Source organism: Tachypleus tridentatus, chromosome 6 (assembly GCF_004210375.1).
Source record: "Tachypleus tridentatus isolate NWPU-2018 chromosome 6, ASM421037v1, whole genome shotgun sequence".
Lineage (NCBI taxonomy): Eukaryota > Metazoa > Arthropoda > Merostomata > Xiphosura > Limulidae > Tachypleus > Tachypleus tridentatus.
In genome coordinates this window covers 114,028,661-114,046,526 of record NC_134830.1, presented here as the reverse complement: position 1 = coordinate 114,046,526, position 17,866 = coordinate 114,028,661, and the positions used below count along the sequence as shown (strand labels likewise).

The 17,866-nt window shown below is 31.9% G+C and overlaps 1 long non-coding RNA gene across 1 annotated transcript in view; it reads right to left on the bottom strand.

The window, feature by feature from the left end:
- Nucleotides 1-15,953, bottom strand: part of LOC143254639 (uncharacterized) — a 33,897-nt gene extending 17,944 nt beyond the window's left edge. The window contains exons 1-2 of the long non-coding RNA XR_013030297.1: nucleotides 15,822-15,953; nucleotides 10,496-10,668 (exon numbers count right to left, since the gene is read on the bottom strand). This is a non-coding gene — a long non-coding RNA (uncharacterized LOC143254639). The remainder of the gene's footprint in view (nucleotides 1-10,495; nucleotides 10,669-15,821) is intronic.
- Nucleotides 15,954-17,866: the final 1,913 nt, after the last annotated feature.

Here is a 17,866-nt window from a genome sequence, read left to right as displayed (position 1 = left end):
CAGCACTTCTGGGAACAAAACTTCAAGGAACGGGGGGAAGACCTCTTCTTAACCAAGTTTAGTAATAACTAATGTTATGGCATGTGGTCAACAAATATGAGGAGACCTTTATGATCCACCACCCCAACAGCTAACAACTGAGAAGTAGCAAGAACTTCCAAGCTTTACTTGATGAAGGGAGGGATAAAAGGCAGTAGAGGGTTTAGAGAAATGTCACAACTGACAAAGTACCATTAGTGACTGCAAACCCTTATTTGGGCAAGCAAAGTGCTCCTGATTTATTAAATCAAAGGAGGGGAAGCATTTCTCTGCTCTTTTACTTATGGTAGTCCATAAGTGATGGTTCACCAAGTATTTAACATAATATTACACACACACAGAATCACAACAGACAACATTGATACCCATGCTTGGGTAATGAAATGGTATCATCAGAAACATCACAGTAAATTGCACATTCATAATTCACAAAAATAGTAGAAAATTACACAACTTGACTTTAAAAAATTTGTTTCAATTGCATATTTCAGAATAACACACACACATACATATATATATATGTATCTAGTAATGCTCAATTTTACCCTGTATGCAAGAATTATTCAGGCAAACTTAAAATTAATAAGGTAGTAGTGAAAGACAAATAACACGAAATGTTCAAAATCAAAAGCAAAGGATAAACACATCACAGTGTGCCAAAAGAGAAAGTGAGATACCTGTAGAAATATATAGAGGGAGCCAGCTACTTTAGGAGGGCATGTTGTACTTCTATTGGTGGAGGATTGTCACATGCTCTATGAATACTAAATAAGCAGTTCCAGCTTTTGCAGTGAAATGGCTAGTGCATCAAAGAAGAAAGATTTCTTTTCATTAGCAGGCAGCAGAAGATTGGGAAAAGCTGTTGTGTGAAAGTAGATACGTATTGTATCAGAAATTTCACTATTGAAATATAGCCTACCAAAGCACATTTTTCTATAAAAAACATTTTGAGCCACTACTGATACCCCTTTACTAATATATGCATTTAGGTTTGGTGCAAAAGGTAATTCATAAAATGATAAAAACTGGTTTACCATAAACTAAAAAAACCCAGTTAGGATTGTACAAAAACGAAATACGTATAAGAATTTCAAATGACCAACACACTGCCAGATTATTAATATATATTTTGAATTACAACCAATGATACTATTAATAACAAATTTATTTGACTAAAAGCAAACTAAAATTACAAATTCAACTAACATTTTACTTTCACTAATTACTCTTTAAAATACTGTGTGCACAGCAAGACATGAACACACAACGTCTTGAAATTAGTTTTTATTAATTCCGTAAATCCTGCAAAAATTGTATCTTATACTAATTATATCAACAATTATTTGTATGCTACTAATACATAATACTTTCTGTCAATAATTTAAATTACCACCTGAACACATCATAAATAAATTAACATTTTCCTTAACATCAAAATGTATTTCTGACAGATACTTAACTCCATTTTATTTGTACCTGAGATTTTGTGTATGCCACTGTCTTTCAACTATTTTACACCTAAATCACATCTTGAACTGAACGAGTACATGATGTACTCATCATACAGCAATGACTCTCAACAAATAGTAGCATGATATATCCTCCACATGCAGTAGTAGATCACCAAAAGAAAAAGTAAGAATATGGACTAGTAGCTGGTAGAAATAATAGGAAGGTTTCCAGAGATGTAAATATCTATTGGAAATAAAATTCAGGTAAGAAATATGTTAACTTCCAAAACAATTCACTTATCTCACTGTATATCATAGCTAGAATCTCATATTCATGAGGTAGAAAGGCCAGTATAGAAGATTAAACCAAGATATACTGTTTAGAGAAGGTATCAGAAGGGAATACTCCATGAGAAGCAACACTTGTGGAAGCCCATATTCTTCTCAGGTGAAATATATTCTTTACCTGAATAGAAATATGGAAGGAGGAATGCAAAAATGAGCCCATGCTTTACATAGATGGACAGAAAAAATATATATATAGAAGAATTTACACACAATAGGTCAGATGAGCACAAGATGTGGTGGGGCTATGGCAATAACATGACCATATAGTTTGGTATGTACTCTTCTGTACAATTTACTTATTATGTATAGAAGAATAGGGATTATGAAGTTTTGATGAAAGTTTTACTCAACACTATTTATCTATTTTGTATAATGCAATGTTTCAAGTGTCTTCAGTGCCAAACAATAATTAGTACAAGTTAGAAGCGGCTCCAGCCAAATCACCTTTGTGAAATTAGAACCTTGGGCATTTAAAAATAATACTAGTTGTAACTTATAATTTATTTCATATTCCATTATATGCAGTTTTATCCGAATGTATAACAATATTTTATAGCTTACTGTTTAATCAATGATATAATCCAATTAATATATTTTCATGTATGAGGGTCAGATTCCGATTGCAAACCGATTCAAATGCTGCACATAGTGATACAGTATTGTATAAAGAGACGAGCATCCATATGCTTGATGATGTTACTTTCATAACCCCCAACTCACTTCTTCAAACAAAATAAAGGCAAACTCCCATGTATAGTTCAAGAATCATTCATGAGAGGGGACGAAGAGGAACCACAACATTGATGACCATCACTGTTGGGGAGAGAAGTCTGACAATTTCTCTCCCTCTAATCTAAACCCTGCCCAATTGTTTCGCATTGTATGCTTGATCAGATACACGTGAGGTTGAAACTGTTACGAGAAACATCGTTATCACAAAGCAGACAGGAGAAACTTCCAAGATTTGGATTGTCCCTGTTTATTTCTATTCACACTATGACTGTATTCGACCCAAAGTCGGTAGACAACGGTTTCAGTTTTGTTAATCATAAACAAAAATATTGGTTTTTGTGGGAATTTCCTCGATTCACCATGTGGGTTTGGATGTAATAATAGAATTTGTCATTTTTTTCATAAATGATACTTTTGTGTTCAATGAACTGTAATCGGAGAAAGTATGTGTCGATGCTATTCTGAATTCTTCATAAATTGCACTTTCTGAATTCAATTCTGCATTAATGTCTACTACTCTTTGATATGTCTTATGTGGCATTAATGTGTTTTTTTTTATACGAGCTACAGGAAGATGTGTTGTTCTTGCTAATCAGATCAAGTCGTGTATCATGCTACCAAAACATTTTGTCATATTGTGTACTTTCAACTGTTATTTTTTTATTTACAGTTGACTGTCGCTTATTACTTAGCACTTGCTATTCAATAAAATGATCAGTTATACAACACTTGGGTTGAGTTATTGGATCAGAATGCATCACACAAAAGTGAGCAATTACAGGGACTAAAGTCCTTTCCAACACTTTGCCCCATCCAGATGGTCAACTGTAATATGATTAACCTGCACTTCATTGACATGGACACTCCTGCCATACTTTCCAATGTACTGTACTATCCACTTGCATTTTGTCCAGAAAGCTTGTACAATGGCAAGTAACTCTATGTTGACCATTCCAGGAACTACACTGGCATTCTATGTTCCATTCTAATACCAGGAATATTCAGATTGAAAAGACTCCGAAGAGGTTCACAGACCAAATTGACGCAAAGCTCTTTTAATGGAAAAAATGCATTGGCTTACCATAAAACCTAGACTGAAATGCTATATACACAACTTTAAAAATGAGTAAGCACTCCTATACTGCTGAATGTTTCTATGATAGTCAATGAAGTAACAGTCTGGAATATGCATAGAGACAAATAGATACATATGCCATCACAATGGCCCTGCAAAAAAATCTTATCTCAATAGTGGACACAGAAAACACAACAGGTGGAGTTAACATTTACTGTTGTCCACCAACTCAATGTATATTTATGGAAGTAAGTGCATCCTATGAGGCAACACTAACCACTGAGTGGGTTCCAAGAAGGAGAATAGACTATCACTAAACATAGGTACAGTAATAAATTAGATAAATTATACTTGAAATCATCAGTATTTGATGAAACTCTATAATTACAGAATTGAAGAAATACAAGACAATTGTACTCCTCACAAGTACATCATTTACTATAATTTTGCTTGTAATGCCATCATCAGGTACAGATTGAAATGCTTTACAGGAGGGTTTATGTACATCTTAAAAAAAAGAACTGAAAGTGATCTTACCATTCACATATGGGCAAGTGTGGAAAGAAGTGGGGAGGAGGTTCAGTTGGTTTGGATTTGCTTTTAGACATCTGTTTATTTTTAAAATTTCCAGATTACCTAGTTTTTTACTTTTTTCACAGATATGTAAAATTTTGCCATTTCCTTATAGATCAAATTGATGTTTAATTTTATTAAGATGGGATGCAAAGGTTTAATCCATGTTTATTAATTAATAGATTCTAGAATCTTCTTTAATTCTCATTTCTGTGCAATGTTCCATTTGATCTATATGTACAAACACATATACATTATTGCAGTCTTTGGACACATTAACTGGTAAACAACAGTGTTGCTGCACGTCTCATTTCTGCCTTTGTTGTTGCATAACATCTTTGATAGGTTGATTTTACAGGAGAAGGTAAGTCTTGAGATTGCTTTGTTCAGTATATTATATATTTTGTGAGAAGGATTTCTGATGTAGCTTATCTTAAACCATTTCTCTTTGTATTGTAATTTCATAAAGTATGTGGATATAATGATTTTAAATTTGTGTATCAATATTTTAAACAATGTATTAGTTAACTTTGTTGTATAACAATTGTTAACAGCAATACTTTCATAGTTTTTAATTCATATTCATGATTTTCAAATGTACAGTGATAAGTTTGTGTAACAAACTATGAATGGCAAGTTTGTGTGATGTTGGATGTTTTGAAGAAGCACATATAATGGAATTATAATAAATTGGTTTTCTGAATATTTTGAAGGGATGTACGCCATTATTTATGTCAATATTTAAATCCAAAAATTGATGCTTCTGTTTTAACTAAATTCCAAATTAAGTTTAATGAATTTGTTTTGTTAATTTAGAAAGTTACCAAATTGTTGAGTATTATTTTCATTACTACACAGTTTATTCTCTATATTATCCATGATTACTTCTGCAACCAAAGGAGACAGGGAGAACCCACAGCTAATGGCCAAATATATAAGGAGAATGATGGGTTGAAGTTGAAGTAGTTCTTATCTAAGCATGTTGTTATTACTGGTTTTTAATTCCTGGGTTTGAACAAAGTTTACTTTTCTATATCAGTTACATCACCAACAATTTCTTTACATTTACTAATCTGTATGATACTGAACAAACTATGAATATCAAAATAAAAAAATTTGACATTATTCAATATCTTCACATTTTGTATTTTTTTCTACAAGCTTCGTGGAGTTTCTTATACCAAAATAGGTTTAAAACCATTAAAATATTTTAAAATAATCCAGTTTTTCTGTACTAATTTGCAAGAATGAACATCAGTACAGGAACCACATGTCTGACATGAATATTTGCTCTGTTAAGTTTTGGAAGTCCATACAGATGCAGCAGATGCTGTTGTTCAAAAGAGATTTAACATATTTGTTGAAGATAATGTTAATGTCTATGTTTATGAGCATGAAACTATTAGGTTCAAGAAAGGTTTATTTTACCATTATAATTTTATTTTTCAAATATAATACTCATAATACCTTTGTCTGTTTTTGTGATTACTACCATTTTTAATTTTACATTTTATAGATATTATCTACTTGAACTTTTTATTTCCATTTCTGGTGTAGTTCTTGGAAGAAGTTTGAATTATTTTGGAGCATATATTCTTTGTTATAGAGTCAGATACAACATTAAGTGATATCTCTGTATCTATTGCAAGATTTTTAAGTCTTTTACATTTAACCTGGATTTTTGATAATACTTAAACCTTTACTAAGAAGGTGAGACTCAGTTTGTGTGAACTCAGATTTCAAAAGGTTTAATAACTAGGATGGCATTTTAATGGTAATCTTTTTCTAGATTTGAACTATTTTCATGTTTAGTCATATAATCCACTTGTTTTTTCTGTTTCACATTAAAATCGGGTTTCAGCTCACTTAAGTTTTCACATGTCACTATGTGACAGATCAAATTCTACTAGTGATTATCAAAGCTCAGTTCACTGCAGATTATCTTAAGCCATGCACTTATGTTGTCTCTAACACTGTATCACTCCTTAATCTTTTCTTTTAGCCAAGTCTTCTTTGCTGAACTGAAGTGTTTTTGGTCTTCAGTGAGATTCTACCTCACATACTTGTCATTAAACCAAAGAAGTTGAGTTACTAAGAACTGTATTGTTTTCAGTCTGTTGTATGAGACAGTTCATTTAGCTGAACTGGTTTGTTTTATAAATTTGATACTTGAAACCAGGGATACTTGGTGAAACTTTGTAATCACAGAACTGAAAAAAAGCAAGACAACTGTACATTTCACAAAGAATTACAAATTACAACTATGGTTTCACCTGTGATGGCATCATCAGATACAGATTGAGATACTTTATACCAGGGCTTAGATGTGTGTGAAAGAAAGTAAATAGCAGAAAAGAAGAGGCCAGTACAAGCAGAGATTGTCCACAGAGCTACAGCAGTTACTTGTGATCTTGAAGATCAAAAGATCTGAGGAAGCCAAACACTCCATGACTTGCAGACAAATGAAGTTGGATGAGCTTGAATGATAGGAAAAGAGAAAAAGGACTTGGAGAGAGAGGCAGCAAAGAATATATGACTATAGAAACATTCTTTAGCTTTTTCAAAGTACTGGAATCCTTTGAATTGATTTTTTCTTCACTGTTTGAAAGAGCTTCTGTAATTTTGCAATATTGTGGTGTTTTATTATTAAGAGAATAATATGTAAAGAACTAACATCATTAGGAGTGAATGCAGAAGATTATTCACATCATATCTTCAAGCTCAACAGTAATATTGAAAACAAATCTAATATTAATGTTACAATGAGCTATAGGATTGACCCCTAAAATTAGCTGAAAATCCCTAAATATGTGTGTTTTGTAGGCCTAGATATATCCCTTAAAAACAAAAATGTGACTGTGAGAAGCCTCACAATTTTTGAGAAATTTAAATTAACTGATATTAAGGGAGATTTAAAAGATTATAGAAGATCAAGAGCCCTGGTGAAACAGGAAATTATGACACCTAAATTGTTGGTGTGAAATATATAAATAAACAGTAACTGTAAACAAAATCTATGAATGGGGGTAGGACCCTTTAGGCTTATATCATATATTAATGAGATGCCTTGAAAACTGGGCATTATATGTGCTACATATAATGACTATAAATACAAACTTATCTTTATAGGTGTGGGAGATACGTTAACTAACTGGAAGGAAGAGTGACTGAATGGAAGATTGTTTTGTTGTGCATATTATGGCCAATGTGTTATTTCTACTCACCTTGGGTATTGAAACCCAGTTTCTAACAGTAGAGTCTGCTGATATAATACTGTGTCACCTGGGAACAGATGGAAGAAACCAGATGGTAGTTATAGAGTTCAGTCAAACTAAATTATTTTCATAAGTGGGTCAGATCAGGGCTTAGTTCTATGATCTTTGCTCTTTTTGATTCACATCAATGAATTACTGAAATTTGCTGCTGATATTAAAGGATTGGGTGTTGCTAGCTGTGAAGAGGAAGCTGCTGCTTTATAAAAGGAATTAGATCATTCAATGCATAAGATAAATTAATAGCAGATGAGAGTTATTAATTATAATAAATGCAAGATAATGCAAATGGGTATTATAATTTAAATTACAAGTATAATTTGGATAGAAATAGCATTAGCAGTGTCATGAAAGACAGGGATCTTAGTGCAATGATTGATCAATCTTAAGACAACCAAGCAGTGTGCTGTTGCTAGTAGTAGAACAAATATGACTTCAGCTTATATTTACAAAAAGCATGGAATAGAAGATAAAGAAGTTATAATTTTAATTTTAGAGGTCAGTGGTTGGGACAGATATCAAGTGCTGTGTCAAGTCTTGGGCTTCTAACCCTAGGAATAACACTGAATTGTTGGAAATGGTTCAAAGTAACATTACTAAAATGGTACTAGGGATAGAAGAGTAGTTATGTGAGAATATCTTAAGATTTTCAGAACTGTCTTTTCTTGAAAAAAGAACAGTTAGGAGGGATCTGATTGAAGTGTTTAAGATTGTAAAGTAAATGTATAGTGTTGATGCATCATCTTTTTTCATACTTATTGGTAATAATAACAGAGTTAGGAAACACCAATATTAATTCTCCCAAGGTAGAAGACATCTTCAGTTAAGACAGTTATGTTTTTCTAACAGGATGATAGGCTTTGGATGTTGTTTAGGCAATAAATTTAATTCATTTTAAGAGAAAGCTTAATAACTATATGTATGATAAGAGCTGGCTTTACAGTTTTTAAAACAATTTACTTATTTAATAGTTTTAGTTTAGTTTATAGGATAGAACAGCTGAGATGGACCAATATGCCCCATCTGGTCCCTAATTATAGATATATATCACAATACATCTGCACTCAAACAAACGATAATGCTATCACTGTATATTGGGAACTTCATCCAAAAGCAAAAATATAACAAAGATGAACATTTTGCATAAAAAGATGTCAAGACACTGAATGTTTTGCCTAAGAGAAAAATGAATCAGCAGGTCGGAAAGCAAGGTTCACAAAGACTTTTTTTTAATGTATTTATTTGGTTCCTAACTACCAACTCCAGTTGTAGAAGCTGTTGTTGCATTTGACATTATAAATGCTGACACAAACCATGTTAAACTTTGTTCACTGAGCAACTACTTCCTAACTTAGGTTGGCTCACCACTGCCCCATGACACACTCACTTTTGCCACTTGGTAAATGGCAAAAGTCAAACATCTAATTATTTTCAGTTATTTATTCACATTTGTCATTAAAAACCAATAATGTGAGAAATCAGATATACTTTCTATAATTATTGAAAAAAAATATCTCAAGTTAATTATCCTTTATATGATAAAAGTTTATCTTTTTGCGAAGTTTTTGTTGTTACTTCAAAAAAGGTTATTTAGACAAAAATTATATGACTGAAAGGCACTGTTAAAAGACTATCTGTCTAGAAAGACTTCTGGAATGTGTTCCGAGTTGTGGTTATTGCAGACTTTCATCAGATTTTTGTTTTTGTATTTTTTCTGTCATAAATTGGTTTTAAATATTTTACTGACTTTTGGTATCACACCTAAAGTTTCAGGATGTCCTGCTGTAGGTTTCTGTTTCCCTGTCTTGGTTATAGATGGAAAATTTTGGGTTTGAATTCTAAATATGATCAAGGTTCAAAGGAGTTTAAACTGCAATTTCCCCAAATGGAAATTCAACCACTTTAATTCATTGTGAAAGTTGTCTTATTTCACTATCTGTTCTCTCACGTAAACACAGCTGGTTCACAATTGTTATTGTTCATTTAGGGTAATGAAAATGTTTTAAAACATTACAACACTTTGATCACTAGTGAAATCATTCTCAAGCACATACATTTTTAATAGTCTTTGTATTGAAATCAATGTTTAACAATATAATAGTATATTTCAATTAAATAATCATGCAGATATCAATTCACAAGAATTTATAAATTATGTATCTATAGCTGAACAGGAAAACAAAAATTAAATGAACTATAATGTGGAAAAATTGTGGACAAGATAGTAAAATCTGAGGGAATAAAAACATTTACAGCTCTGCCTGGATAGATGTTTATTATGGGATTGTTTGGTTTTATTAGTAAGGCATCTTGCTACTGTTAGAACTTACCCAAACTGTGGTTTACAGCCTCCTGGGGGCTTCAGATAGTACTTAAAAGGGTTTGCAGTGATACATCAAATTTATGAAATTAACATTTACTGAAAGAGTAACAAATAAAATAAAATTCTAAGACATAATAATATATATAGAAATCCAAAATTTTAACTGCAATTATAATAAATTGAATTATGACAAAATTATTACAAAATACAAGACAGTTGATTTCCAATTTGATTAATGCATTGTTACAGCATGAAAATTAGTCCAAAAATTAAGTTACTATAGATCATTGTTTGAAATTGTGAGACATTAACCTAAAAATTCACAAGATTGTTTCAGCAAACCAGTATCATCCTTCACGTCAAAGTCAGTCAAAAGATTTTTTTAAAAAACATTTCCATATTTAAAATTTTCATTGTTACAAATCTTAAAATTTGATTCAAGTTGTAATAGTAGTAAACTATGCATATGATGCATCAGTTACATATGGTATTATTGATAAAAACTATTTTTAAAGGAAGGTGATCTGCCAATACAGTAAGGAAGTTGAAAGGGGTCCACTGGTTTGGAAAGTTTGAAAACCCTTATCTAGAGTGTTCAAAAGGTAATTAAATGAACAAATTTTGATGTTTATACAACTAATGAACTTCAACAAACAATTTTTTACAGATAATTATTACTTACCTGAGACATAAAAAATGTGTATTTATCCCCATTCTTCAAACTGTATACATCTTTTACTAAACCACGTACTGAATCTGACGAGCTAAATGAAATCACTGCACCAGTGTTTCTTGAAAAACTGATGTTTTGGTCCAGATATAAGTAGAAATGCATGCAAGTTCCATTAACACTTCCTAGAATAAACAAAATATTCACCAGTTACAACAGATAATGAAGTACTTATTCATTTTACACAGAAAAAATCAAATTTTTTAACATAATAGTATAGCACGTATATAAATGTGTGGTGTTGTTATAAATACAATCTATACTGTGGCCATCTATGTGTGTTAGCATCTGTTACCCAAAGTTGGCTGCCTAAATCACACTTTTTTGTGAGGCAACTAAAAATTCTTATATATACAGAAACTATTTTGTTTCAGGGTTTCTGTCAAGAAGGATAATAAAAATACACTCTTAAATAGGACACAATTCTATTTTTCTATACTTAACTTTAACTTAAAGATTCAAGTATTAATCAGTTGATTCAATCAAACTTACATTCCACAAATCAGGGTATGTAATAGCATCAAATGATTTCATTAGGGATTTAATAAGAGCAAATACAAATAAGGGTAATATTATCTAATATTCCTCTTTTCTGTAATTTTTTCTGAAGTACCCTCACCCAACACAAAGAAAATAGATAAAATATCTAACTGTATACATTTACAAATATATTTAAAATTTACAGTTAAATTATTAAAAAGAGAGAACCTATTTTCAAACAGAATATGCTGTAGTTTTGAGATATTACATAACTTGTATTATCTCATTTATTCTGTTGTGATATATTCAACTGTTGAGCAGGTGTATTTTAGTTATTTGATAAAATAATGCCATGTTCAATTCACATAACTTACTTTATTACTTCATTAATTAGAGTAACCATTGCATTTATTTTAACACAAATTGTAGATCCAATTTTAGAAACACACTTTTCAACATAGTCTGAAAATGCTGTAGGTCAAATGCAGTAATAACATTTAATAGAAATTTCTTTGGTTGATAATAAATGGTAACAAAAAAGGAAAAAGAAAAAAATGACTGAATAATTTTACCTGATCACCAACTGTTAGATCATTAATACACTGAATATTTCACTGTATAAACTTTTCATTCACTACTTAATAACCTCTTAATAAATATTTCACTGAATAATTTAACTGCTTACTTGTATTCATAACTAATATACCATGTCTATATGTTACTATTATCCAAAGTTCATTGATATTATTCACGTGCACTCTACCTAATGCATAATTAAAACATTGAAAACATAACAAGTTACATAGCTTTTAAACAATTCTACTTATTTTAGAATTGGTTATTTGCTTTTCAAACTTGTCAAGCCTTTTAACAGATAGTTAGCTGTTGATAAATCTAATAAAAAGAAATATCTCTACTTCCAATGCCATCATACAAAAGTATACTAAATACAATGATGAGTTTTGATTAGCATTCATGACTGATATTTTTGCTGTACTGAAGTCAAATAATGATTTTCTTACATTTTGTTTTCTTTGTTGGATAGAACTTTAGTTTGAATCATCCATAAATATATATATACTAGCTGGGTTCATTCTAACAGTATACTTAAATATTAATAGATTTTTTTGTTTCTTTCATTACATTATCTTTGCTCATTTTTCTACAAACAAGACACGTGGATACGTTTACACAATATAAAGACCTATCTTGGCACAGCAAAATGGAGCAATGAGTGAAAACTGGAATTTTAGCATGTCCTGACACCACAGTCAAAAGCTCTGGAGACAACCTTACGTTACATACATTTGAGATGAAATAACAAGATTTTTTGTGTGCTTGCTTGTTTCTTGTTAACAACGAATCCACATAATGGGTATTATGAACTGTACTAACCATGAATATTGAAACCCTGTTTTTAGTATGAAAAGCCTTCAAATTTACTGCTGAGCCACTATGGGAGAGACAGACAAATTTCAAGTTCTCATAAACAAACAGAATTTCTATAGTTCTATACAATAATTAAAATAGCCCCAAATGACGATATTGATAACAAACATATATATTTTTCTTGCTAACTGTTAAATTTTCAACATTTATTCTTGAAGTAAGAATTATATGCATCTGTAAAGAAGGAAATTAAAGCACATTTCTTAAAAGAATATTATTTTTTACAGATTTATAGATCATACAAGGCATTAATTTAGTTTCAATATGCATAGAAGGATGCACACTATTCACATTTATGTCCAACTTACTTAGCAGTAATAAGGCACAATGTTAAAGTGTTGATTTTCAAAAGTATGCCTTTCGTTGCTAGACATTTATACATTTCAATAAATTGTATTTTCAAAAAGTGCTCAAAAATAGCTTTTAGTAGTGGATTTTAATATCAAATCTTCAAAAATAATGTTAAATGACTACAGAAATTAGAGAAAGAATGTATTTTTAGCAGTCTATTCTATATAGCACTATCGATATTTTCAACATTTTTAAAAGATTTTTGAATATCTTTCATTACTTTCAAAGATTTCCCCACTCCACAAGAAGAATGTAAAAGGCTTCCATTATTTTTAACTGAGATAAATCCTCATATAAAAGGTGTTTCAAATACTGGTTTAACAAAAGCATAATGGCATTCCTCGTATTTCAATCTATCCAGAAGTTCATACACAATGATCTACCTATACAATGGATCAATACTTTCAACATTTATCCTAATCTTCCTCTTGAAAATATAACCATGGGTAAGCGGAATATCAACAACAGAAACTGAAACGAAACTTCAGTAAATCCTTAGCATGCCTTCATTCTCTTTCATCTCCTAGGAGGATAAAAGTTTAAAGATGGTATTAGGAAAGCTGGAACGATAAAAGCACCTAGAATGTGACCTGCCAGGAGATTTATGGCAAATGGATGAGCTCAAAAAGGAAGATCCACTGTCTACCACAAAAGGAGCATGAACAAATGCCCTGTTGACAGGTAATATGAGCCACTGCCATCAAATGGTTGGAATGAAACATCAGTCAAATCTGTACAAGAGGAAGAAAGTGAAGTGGACTGCTGGAAGTGCCAGGGTGTTAACATGGTAAGACCTTTAATCCATAAGCCACTGCTCTGAGGGCTCTTGCTGTTTGACTCGCACCTATAAGCTCTGGAGATGAGCATCAGGAAAGAGAAACAAATCTGGGTGAGTTGAAGAAATTGGTAAATTTAAGTGCAGAAAAGATATGCTCAACCAATATTGCATATAGATAAAGAGGGGGAGAGGAAAATTATGAGAAGAATTTAAAAGAAACCTTGCATAGGTTGAATAGATTGCAAATGTGCCACATCCAGAGAAAGAAGTTCTTCCACAGAAACCAGATCTCCCAATGTACTTGAACCTTGCCAGAAGTAAAATAGTGAATTACATTGGCATAAATAACAGAAAGCTCTATTGAATACATTCAAGGAGAAGAATATATGGTTCCAATGGTAACAGGAAAACTTTATCCAAGTGGAACATCAAACCACCTAAACTGTTAACAAGAAAATGCAACCATACAAACTGTTTCTGTAAGAAGCAGATGAGTATTGTATAACCACCCCTGCATGGAAGGAGCTAACCAAAGCCAAGGTGTCTAAGTAGTGGTGTTAATAAAATCCCAAAAATAATGAAGTCCGGTAAAAACACAGAACACCTAATAAAAGTCACACTAAGCCAAAACAAGTCTGAAGGGCAAGGCACTAAAACAGTTCCAATTTCCATGATGAAAAGACATAAGATATTGTTCCAAGAAGTTAAAAATAAGAGCATGTACTACGAGCATTCTCAGTCCAATAGAAATTGTCAATGCAATTGTTTTAAAAGACAACATTCAAAATGGGGAAGAAATACGAAGTGATTGAGGTAGAACTAATCAATCCAGAAATCCAATCAACAATGAGCAAACATGAAGACTGGACAAACCTGTAGGTAGGGCATGTGAGGAACAGGGAAGGTGCTGGACATGCAACATGAATAAAGATGAACTGGTTGAAAAAAAATAGCTGACTTATAAGTCCTTTTTAGAAGTTGGTTGTATAAAATAATACAAGACAGTGTTCCACTACAGAAGACCCCCAAAATACCACATGTGGAAGAAAAAAACTGAAGATGGCAAACACCCAATATCAAAGCAAACACCAGTATTGCACAAAAATCTCTTAGATATAGGTGGAATGCTTAAGAATGGAGGTTTTGTGTAGGCATTTCCTAGTTGAGAGTCGATAAGGTAATATGAAGCTGGAAAACCAGGTGGATGATAAAATGGACAGGATTAACAAAGTCTGCTCCTCGTAGAAGTGACAGAGATTCTAAATACATAGAATCAAAATGAGAGTTTACCTGATGGTAAGCTAAGAAAAATCAATCCAAAGCCCATAGAGAACAAGATATCCAACTGATGGTAAGCTAAGAAAAATCAATCCAAAGCCCATAGAGAGCAGGATATCCAAGTACCTTATCCAAAAAGACAAAAATTATCATTATAAAACAATGTCTGCAGAAGGAGGAGGAAAACTATCTAAAAAAAAAAGAGGGTGAGGTGGACCTATCAGATTCTACAGCAGATGCCTGGAAAGGCAAGCTATAATCATGTGGAGGAAAACTGACAAAATATAAGTCATCCTAAATGAGTTCAGAAGTTGTGGAATGAAGGCATGCTATCACGGAAAAAAGTATGGCAGACCACAAACTAAAATAATTGAAAGAAATACAAATTATTTAGAATAAAAAAAATGAAAAAGTCAATGTAATGTAAATTTAAGTAAGTGTTTTATAGAACAAAAAACATACAAGATTTTATGTGTTGTCAAAAAAACTATTGAAACTAATTAGCAACTTACTCATAAGATAAACTACAGGTAAACCAAAAATATGACACTTATTAAGCCTAATCAAACTGTGCAGTTCTGATTTAAAAACTATAACTTGCAATGATACTTACAATATTAGAAGTTTGTGCAAATTCTGGGTTCACATAAACATGTTTAATATGAGAAAGTATAAAAGATAAATAATAACAAAAGTGAAACAGATGTTATATTATAAAATTAAGTGTGTATTGGCAATAACATATGTATGAGATCTCACGTTTTGAAGGAAAAAACAATACAGTTAAACTAATTTATGATATAGAAATAAGATGAATTACAAATAATCTTATAATTAGAAGGACCCATGTTAAGCCAAGTCTAACATTATAGAACAAAGGTCATTACTAAGCTCTAGTTTCAAACCTGAACTTGAGTACAAGTACTAAGCAGTTTAACTAACCTTATGTTATTGAACCCCAATAACTACAGATAATAATATTAACTGTGAAAATACTCAAAAACCATAACAGTATAATGGCTTATATTTCCAAAGTCAACAGACCATACTTTGAAATGTGTAGCTTACAAACTCAAACCAAGGCCAACTAAAGTCAACTCACATGAGCACTTTCAGTTGTGGAGATTTGTCGCATAATAATTTATAAGGGAGAATCAGTAAAATTATGTGAATTGAAGAGTGCATGGGAGAAAAAGGCTTGTGGAATGTGAAAAAAAAATTTTGTAAATAGAAATAAGCACTGAACAAGAATAGCTATGTATGTGAATTGATATACCTTGTTGTGATTTAGAAGTTTTTGTTCTGTACACTCTATTTTTAAAAAAACATTAATATTCAGAGGTAATTAATATTACATATACATTAGAACTAAAACTTACAGATATTCTCTTTTCACTCATATATCACAATAATGTTTGGCTGAAACTGCTCACTCATAAGTTTTGTCACATGACGGGGTCGTGGGCTGACCTGCGGGCACAACGAGTGGGTTGAATCGGTTTAACAGTTGGAGCTTTGACTAATACTACCTGCTGTAGCGAGCAAAATTTATTTTTAAGTGAGGATGTTGTGGTGAATGGAGTTCATAGGCACTAACTCAAGGCTATACAGTTCAAACAAAAGAGACTCGATCCTGAAACTTTCAATGAAACACTTTATTTTTGCTTTCAAACATTTAACACTACACACAAATATGCATTCTAACTTGCTAAGGTTTATTATAGACAGCTTGTTACTTCTATTAACATGGTGATTGATGTTAAAGAATAATGACATTAGTTACACTTACAAAGAGCTTGGATATGAAGACATCTTCCTGTGCTTCTGTTGAGATTCGGATTGAGATACTTAGCTTTCTAACTTACTCAGCTGACAAACTCACTGGACTTTTTTTCAAGCCCTTTTATATTAGTAGAAGGGTGATTATCAGTGTATTCAAAGAAACAACTGGTTTCTTGTTCACTGTTGCTCTGAGTTTATTTCATATGAAACTCCTAACGAGATACCATTAAACTGATACTAATCCTCTTTTTAAATTGGGCTTGGTGATTTAACTGCCCACATGACCTCTTCTCTATTCATATAAAGTATTTCCTCCACCATCTGAGGACAATGGGCTGATTATAGCGTCATCTCATTAATCAAGGGCTTCAGGTTCAACATCTAAGTGTATATCTGCGTACAAGCTCGCTGATGTCTGCTTATTTAGTTTAACATTCATGGGATACTTCCTCGATTTTAGTTTATAGCTTTAGTAATTTCCCATAACTCTGAGAGTGTCTATTTGTTTATTCTAAACACATAACCGAAGTCCCTCGGTGTGTTTCTCTGAAGTAATGTCCAAAGTGATGCTTTCTATTTATTTGATCTTTGGTGGCGTCAGTTATTCATCAAGTTAATTGTACTTTGACACGTTTCTCAGCGTTTGCTTAAGATATAGTTCTGTCCATAAACATTATTGCTTTAACAAAATATGTTTGATTATACTGCAGTTTCAGATTACTTACAGGGAAACACGTTTCTTGACATATTTCCTTCAAATGTTGTTATTTCCTAAACAACATTACTCCAAAAACATGATTACTTGTGCGGCATCTTTCTCTGTTTATTGCTACTATTAATTATGCGTGCCCACCAGTGGCACAGTGGTATGTCTGCGGACTTACACACTAAAAACCGGGTTTCGATACCCATGGTGGGCAGAGCACAGATAGCCCATTGTGTAGCTTTGTGCTTAATTCTAAAGAAACAAACAAACAAAAATTAATCATGCAGGTAATTCGCATATCCGCATACTTAGCGATGCCTCAGTTTATTCTCAGAAAAAAAGTATAAATAATAAAAGAACACTTAGTCATGTTTACAGTTATTAGAAGAACTATGTAAGTTTGTTTCTTCTTAAACACAAAACTAAACAGTGGATTATCTCTATTGTGCCAACCATGGAAATCAAAACCAAACTCTCAGTGTTATAAGCAGTCAAACTT